The sequence below is a fragment of the Mus caroli genome, chromosome 4 (assembly GCF_900094665.2).
Source record: "Mus caroli chromosome 4, CAROLI_EIJ_v1.1, whole genome shotgun sequence".
NCBI classification, from domain to species: Eukaryota; Metazoa; Chordata; class Mammalia; order Rodentia; family Muridae; genus Mus; species Mus caroli.
The window spans coordinates 116,886,391-116,894,872 of record NC_034573.1 but is presented as its reverse complement, the minus strand read 5'-3'; the positions used below and the strand labels follow the sequence as shown (position 1 = coordinate 116,894,872).

Genomic DNA, 8,482 nt, shown 5'->3' with positions numbered 1-8,482 from the left:
ATGGTGTGAGCCACCATGTGGTTGCTGGGATTTGAACTCTGGACCTTCGGAAGAGCAGTCGGGTGCTCTTACCCACTGAGCCATCTCACCAGCCCAGGAACTATTCTTAAGAACAATGTAAAATCAAAGCAAAAAAAATATTGATACATTTGACAACCTGGAAATTAAACAACAAAAAACTTTTGTAAACAAAGATCTCCGTAAAGCAAAGTTGAAGGAAAATAGAATGAGATATTTATTTAAAACACGTTTATTTCATTCAGAAAACATTTACCAAATATTTACCATAAGTCAAGCACTGTCTCCACCCAGAGGATGCAACAGAAAACAGACAAACAAGAGTCTGCCTCACAACTGAGAGGAGACACAAAAACAAACAAGGCCAGCAATCAGATGACAGACATATCCGAGTAAATGGTGGTAAGAGCAGTAAAGGGTGAAGGAGTGGAGAGTGACTCCTTGTTGAAAGAGTGTGGCAGTGGAGCCGACCCTCCCAGTTACTCAGGAGCCTGCAGGAAAGAGCTCAGCTAGGAAAGGCACTGCCACCCAGCCCAACCACCCGAGTTCAGGCCCCAGTTTAAGTCCTGGAATCTCTGTAGTAAAAGGGAAGAACAGATTCCCCCAGAGTTGTCCTCTGTCACCCACATACGTACAGGAAGGACAAAATTAAGGAGAAAATAACCACTCCTCCCAGCTGATAGATCAGATAGGTCAGTGGCTTCTGACTACAAAAGGTAGCATATATGGCAAGTTTCAGCTCAACCCTGCTCTTGTTTGGCAAGCTACACTGGAGGTGTATTTACATGACTTTATATGCAGCTGCCTAGTCCCTCGGACAGTATTCTATTACTAGAGAGCCTGAAGGACAATATAAACGTTGTGCTATTACAAACCATGCCATGATGCCTCCCTATCCTTACACATAGACTCATCCTACATGTGCTAGTGTTTCTATGGAATAAAGTCTGAGGGTTACAAGCACATGATTTAAATTCTGATGGCATCGACACACTGCTCTTTTAAAAAGCTGCTATCTACTGTGTGGCCATAAGCAATGTATGTGAGTTCATTTTCCAATATCCTAGTCAACTGATCACTTTACTCGAGGCTACTCCTCCGTCAGTGGGTACGTAAGTTACTGTAGAGGGCTATTCTTCACTTTACTCGAGGCTACTCCTCAGTCAGTGGGTACGTAAGTTACTGTAGAGGGCTATTCTTTTTGTTTAGTATTCCTTGTATCCCCTTGCCTGTGAACGGTCCATCATAACAGTTACCATTTTCCTATAAAAAAAAAAATCACTCACAGTCATAGTGCACATGATTTAATCCCAGCACTGAGGCAGAGTCAGGCAGATATCTATGAGCTCAAAGCCAACCTGTTCTACAAAGTGACTTCCAGGATAGCCAAGGCTACACAGTGAGATGCCTGTCTCAAAAGCCACCAGCATCATGCCCACAGATTCTGTCTAGACATAGTGATGTACAGCCATATTCCCAGCACTCAGGAGGTAGAGACAGAAGGATAATCCTAGATTCAAGAGCAGACTGACTACACAGTGAAGACTACTTCACTGTCTCAAAAAAAAAAAAAAAAAAAAAAAAAAAACAACTTCATATGTTTTCAAATGAATGTGCCATGAAACCCAAAGACTCAAACATTAGACAACTGGAAATAATTTGCCCTGTTAAAATTCTTCCCCAATCAGTTTTCTCAGAGGGACTCACCTTCTTACTGGTGCCTTTCCAGGATATTCTCTGTGTATGGACAAGCAGATGTCCATGTGTATTTAAAGCACAAATGGGAGTGTGCAATACTAAGAAGCCTGGACACACACATAGTATCCCACAACATAAATATAGCAGGCTTCTTTAACTGTAACCCAGAGCCTCTGCATGTTTGTGCAGCCTCTAGGTAGGCTATGTAAATCGAGGTGGGACTGGAAAGGGGTGTATCTCAGACTCTGCTTGTGTACTCAAGAGTGATCTACGGCCCCAGCTTCTGCAATTACAAATAACGCAAACCAATTATAAACCATATCTGCACTTTTAAACTTCTCTAGTTTCTAATAAAATGATCTGAAATCATTCTACCTATTCATACTCCTATCAGCAACATGTGAGAGTACCTTCATTGTTCATTTTTATCTTGGCAGTTAGATGAACAGTAGTTATAAGTTCAATTCTATTCATTTTTTTTTTGCAAACAGCATTCAGTGTTGTGCATTACTATTGTTGTCGTTATCGTCATCATCATTGTCGTCATCATTTTATGTGTATGGGTGTTTTACCTGAATGTATGTCTGTGCACCATGTACATGCCTGGTGCCCATGGAGGCCAGAAGAGGGCATAGGATGCCCTGGGACTGGAGTTAGCAAGTGCTCTTGCTAATAACACTGAGCCATCTCTCCTGTCACTTTTTTTTGATAAGAACTACTTTAATGTCAGGTCTGTAAACCAGCAGATACTCTTGCCTTTTTTCTATTGGTTGTTGGGTCATTTTTATTTATTCTCTTTACATATTTTTATTTTTTTTACATATTTTTAAAAAGTAGTTTTGGCGATTGAGTTTGGTAATAGAGCACTTGCCTAGCACTGCAAGGCTCTGATTCAATCCAAAGCACACAAGTACTCAAACAGAATCACTGCCACCTCTGCATTTACCCATCTCTTCCCTCCCTGAGGCAGTCTCACTGTGTAGTGACAAGTGGCACAGAACTCACTAGACCAGGCTGGCCTTGAACTCACAGTTATCTATCTGCCTCTGCCTCCCACGTGCTGAGATTAGAAGTATGGTGAGGCAGCAGGCCCAGTCCATTTATCTTTTGAGTCTGGAATACTGAATTTCCCTTACAGATTCCTTAACGGCCTCTGAGTTTTGTGACATATTTGTGATATTTTCCCTTATATATTTCTTAGTTCTTTTGTTTCTTACATCTAAATCCCCACTTGAACTTCATTTTGTTACAATTGGTTGGTAGAAATGCAAACTATTTTCTTCTATATGACTAGTTGTCCCATTATTATTTATTGAGTAATTCATATTTCTCCTACTGATCTGAAGTATCACCATTTATTCTCACAATATATAAATATATTTGAGTCTATTTCTGATTTTTTTTCATGTCTTGGGAATGCTGTGGGTTTCTGAAACCTCAATACCTACCCCAGGTGACAAATTTCTCCAACAAGAATATATCTCCTAACCTCCCTAAAGAGATCACCAACTGGGGATCAAGCACTCAGACACACTTGTCTAAGGGGCCATGCTGATTCAGACCACCGCCAGCCCGGCCTGGCTTTTTGCATGAGGGTTGCTGGGACTCAGACTCAGGCTTGCAGAACAAGTGCTGCTGCTCAGCCAGTGCCATCCCTTGCTTGGTCTTTCTTCCCATCTCCTAGTCTCACCTCCATTTACTCTAACAACTGAACACTCTTTCTGTCACTGTGTTTGATGACTGTTCGTTAATGCTTTTATTTTTTTTTTTTAAGATTTATTTATTTATTATATGTAAGTACACTGTAGCTGTCTTCAGATACTCCAGAAGAGGGCGCCAGATCTCGTTACGGATGGTTGTGAGCCACCATGTGGTTGCTGGGATTTGAACTCTGGACCTTCGGAAGAGCAGTCGGGTGCTCTTACCCACTGAGCCATCTCACCAGCCCAATGCTTTTATTTTTGGGTGTCACTGATTGCTAACAGTTTCACATCTATTTCTATGGCTTTACTTTGGAAGAGTGGTTGGGTGGTTGGTTATCTGGCTTTTCCTTGAATTACCTTTTCTTAACTTTCCATCTACTGAGGTTTTGAATTACCTTTTCCTTGATGTTTTAGGGGATGTTTATGTACAGTGATTTCCTATGATGCATGGCTTTTGTTTCCAGTTTCAGTTACTCACATCACCTATGGCCTGAAAAAAACTAAACAGGAAATTTCAGAAACAAGTAATTCAGAGACTTTAAACTACATGCCATTCTGAGTAGCATTCTGACATGCTGCACCGTTCTGTCCTCATACGGTGGTGGGTGTTTGGTTGGCTGATTTCTTCTTTACTTTTTAGTGGTGGCACTGATGACAACAGGGATCAGAACTATCAGAAGCCTTGCACGTGTTAGGGAACTTCTCTACCACTGAAGCACATCCCGAGGACCCTTAGACTCTTCCTTTCTCATCCCTTCCTTCCCTGCCTCTCCCCCTCTTTCTATCCTTACTTCCTTTTTTCAGAGCATCAATAAGTAGTCCAGCCTGGCCTAGAACTTGGGGTGACTTTCCCACATGTGCCTCCCAAATGCTGACACTACATGTGTGCCACCATGTCCAGCTCCCTTGGGTCGGTCTCATTTTACTACCTTATTTATAGCCCCAGATTCACATCTCCACTTGTCTACTGGTACTTACTCTTCGATGACTAATAAGCTGTCTCAAGTATGTTTTAAAAAGAATCCTTCTAATCCTGCAGCCTCCTCTCTAGTGTTCCCTACCTCGTACAGTCCCTGTTCTGTTTTGCTGAGTGGCTTCAGTGCCTTCCCACCTGTCTTCCTGACACTATTTCTGCTCTTTGCAGGATTTGCTTCCACATTGTTGCCAGAATTTGTTTTGTTTTGTTTTGTTTTGTTTTGTTTTTTTTATGAGATAAAGCTGTCCTAAAACTTGGCATGTATCTGAGGATAATGTTAAACTTCTCATCCTCCTGCTGGCTGGCTACTGAGTTAATGCAGACCCAGACCTTCATGAATGTTAGGGCCATATCTTGCTACCTCTCCCCATCCTCCCTCACAAAGAACTTGGAAAAACAGCAATCACTATGGGAGGCTTGGGCAGACGGAGATAATTCAGGGGGTCTGAATGAGGACATTGTAGTAAATGAAAAGAAAACAACAACAAACACAACCTCCCCACTTCTCACAAGTCAGACCATGTGATTCCTCCACTTCTAAATATCAAACACAATCTGAAAAATAACAATAAAGAAGGTAGAAAGGAGCTTGTCTCCAAAATTAACCCTTCCCTAAATTGATTTTTATTGTGGTATTTTATCACAGCAACAAAATAAAACATCTAATAGAAGCAAATAAATCTAATTCTGGATAGTAGAAATATTGCAGACCAGTTTGGCAAAGTGCACTGTGGTGGTCTGAATGTAACTGAGCCCCACAGGTCCACAGGGAGTGGCACTATTAAGAGAGATGGCCTTGTTAGAATAGGTGTGGCCTTGGTGGAAGAAGTGTGTCACTGTAAAGACAGGTTTTGAGGGCTCCTATGCTCAGGCCATGCCCAGTGACAGTCTCCCTCTGCTGTCCTAGAATCAAGATGTAGGACTCTTGGCTCCTCCAGCACCATGTCTGCCTGCCCACTGCCAGGCTACCTGCTATGATGAAAATGGACTGAACCTCTCAAACTGTAAGCCAGCCCCAATTAAATGTTTTCCTTCTAAGAGTTGCCTTGGTCATGGTGTCTGTTCAGAGCAATGGAACCCTGAGATATGCACCTTCACTTGTTTTGCATACAAAGTTTTACTGGGAATGCACTCATCCACATATTATTGTCTGTGGCTACTTTGGCACTAGATCAACAGAGGTGGCAGATCCTCCAGTTGCAACAGAAACCATCCAATTTGCAAAATCTTTTATTTTATAAACTAAAACTAATTCAATCCGAGCTATTTGGTAACAGGTTTATAAAATTTTATTTTAATTTTATTTCTTTTCATTTCATGTGTATTGGTGTACTGCCAGCACATATGTCTGTGTGATGGTGTCAGATACACAGGAACAGGAGTTAAGAGACAGTTGTAGGCCACCATGTGGTTGCTGGAAATTGAACCCAGGACCTCTGGAAGAGTAGCCAGTGCTCTTAACCATTGAATCATCTCTCCAGCCCCTTTAAGTGTATGAACATTTTAACCTCTATGTACACCTGTACACTACACACATGCCTAGTGCCCATGGAGGCTACAGAGGCCAGAAGATGACATCAGATCCCCTAGAACTGGAGTTATAGATTGCTTTAAGCTGCTCAGTGGTGCTGGCAAATAAACCTGGGTCCTCTGGAAGAGCAGTCACTGTTCTTAACTGCTGAGCCATCTCTTCAGCTCCCAGTGACACAGTTCAAATGATAGGTGAATTACAGTGGGGAAAATATATATAGGGCAACTGTATTAAATGAGGCATATATTCCTAAAAACCTGAATAATTCAAAACTAGCATAATTCAAGACTAATTGTACCACATACATAAAGTAAAAGGATGAATCCTCAGAGCATACAAATTTATAACCAGTACTGTAGATTGCTAGAAATTGTGGTAGTATGAATAAAAATGGCCCTTACAGGCCCATAGGGAGTGGCACAGTGGCACAATTGAGACACTCAGCCTTGTTGGAGTAAGTGTGGCCTTGCTGGAAGAAATATGTCACTGGGGGTAGGCTTTGAGGTCTCAGATGTTCAAGCCAGGCCTAATATGGCATTTTCTTTTCCTGTGGCCTGCTTATCCATATGTAGAACTCTCAGCTACTTCTCTAGCACCATGTCTGCCTACACAATACCATGCTTCGTGCCATGATGATAATGAACTGAATCTCTGAACTGTAAGCCAGCCCTAATTACGTGTTTTACTTTATAGGAGTTGCTGCAGTCATGGTGTCTTCACAGCAATGAATTAACTAGGATAGAAATTATATAGACTATTTTTATAAATATATGTTGTTATGGTTTGTATATGCTTGGCCCAGGGAGTGGCACTATTAGAAAGTATGGCCTTGTTGGAGTAGGTGTGTCATTGGGTGTGGGCTTTAAGACCTCATCCTAGCTGCCTGGAAGCCAGTACTCTGCTAGCAGCCTTCAGATGAAGATGTAGAACTCTCAGCTCCTGCACTATGCCTGCCTGGATGCTGCTATGTTCCTGCCTTGATGATAATGAACTGAACCTCTGAACCTGTAAGCAGCCCCAATTAAATATTGTCTGTATAAGAGTTGCCTTGGACACAATGTCTGTTCACAGCAGTAAAACACTAACTAAGACATATGTTAATAATACTTATTAAGTATATATAGTAACATCTTACTTGTACAGTTAATGGCATAATTATCACAATTTAAAATATGATTTAATATAAACATATAATATATAAATGTGCACAAGTTAATGTAATGGCTTTCATTAATGAGTATACTGTCTGAAAATAACTAAGTAGATATTATCATCTTCCAGCAGGATAAATACTGGGCGTTAGGAGGACTGAACTGGACAAGCTACCTTTCTCCAACAGTGACTCCAGGCAAGACTTCAGCTAGAGAGTGATACGAGTGTGGTCTGAACCCTCACCTAAGGATAGACAGATACATCTCCCATCTTTTGCCTCTTTACTATGGAACAGGAACCCATATTTGGATCATTACCTTCAAAAATAGTAGTTACTGATAAAATATGGTTAAAAGTGACAGCAGATTCAGCCTGCCTGCTCACCTGCAGCTTAAAATCTCAATGGGCTTTTACACCAGAGAGGCAGCTAAGATTATGGCGACCTCTGTCTCACTGTCAGCTCCCTCCTTTAAATGTATTTTATTATTATTTTGTCTGTGTGTGTGTGTGTGTGTGTGTGTGTGTGTGTGTGTGTGTGTGTGTGATGTAAGTACTATCTTGCACATATGAAGGCCATGGGACAATTCTGTGAGCCAGTTCTCTCCTTATATCTTTGCATGGGTTCTGGGGATCAAAATCAGACAGATGGTCAAGCTTGTGTGGCAGGAGTCTTCACCTGCTGAGCCAGTTTGCTAGTCTACCTGCTTCATTTCATCAAACATCATTCATGCTAGAACTGCCAGTTTCCCATTCCTTCTGTTCTTCTTGCCTGGCTATTATTTGCTAAGCTAGGCGAGTGGTTTGCCTGGTTTACCATGTGGCTGTGGGGTTTTGAGTGCTACCTCTCATCCGGTGCAGGATACATCCTTCTAGTGTGACAGCATGAAACACCAGTGCCGTGGCTTGGTCACCTTGTAGATTTCATCATCTAACTTCTTCTGTTCAAAGGCACTGAGTGGGCACACTCTCAGCCTGAGTAGCACCATTTTGTAACACTTGAATGACACTGCTATGTAAGACTTTTATCAGGAGCAAATGGCACTGTATATTTAAGATCAAGTATGTGATGCTGACGAAGGCTGAAGGACTCTATCTGCCTGCTGAGGGGATGATCGACTGGCATGGGACGGGACCAGCACAGTGTGCAACCCTCAGAGCCTACCAGGTCTCCAAGAACTCATTCTTGGAAACTTTTTTAAGTTTGGGGAAAGTTTCACGTTTTTAAAATTTGGGACATACTGTAAGAGATTAAGTAAATTCACACTCGGTACTATTTTTAGCCTCATATAGTTCAAAATTACAATGGTACCATGCTGAACTTTTTTCTAGACTAAACCAAAAATACTTAAATGTAGCAAGAGGAAAAGTAAGCAGCCAGAAGGAGTTAGCAAGCACTTAAACAAT

General features: G+C 41.6%; 1 protein-coding gene across 4 annotated transcripts in view; it reads right to left on the bottom strand.

The window, feature by feature from the left end:
* The window catches only part of Zmym6 (zinc finger MYM-type containing 6), a 45,967-nt gene that overhangs the window by 5,347 nt on the left and 32,138 nt on the right, over positions 1 to 8,482 (bottom strand). The gene's annotated exons all lie outside the window — the stretch shown is intronic.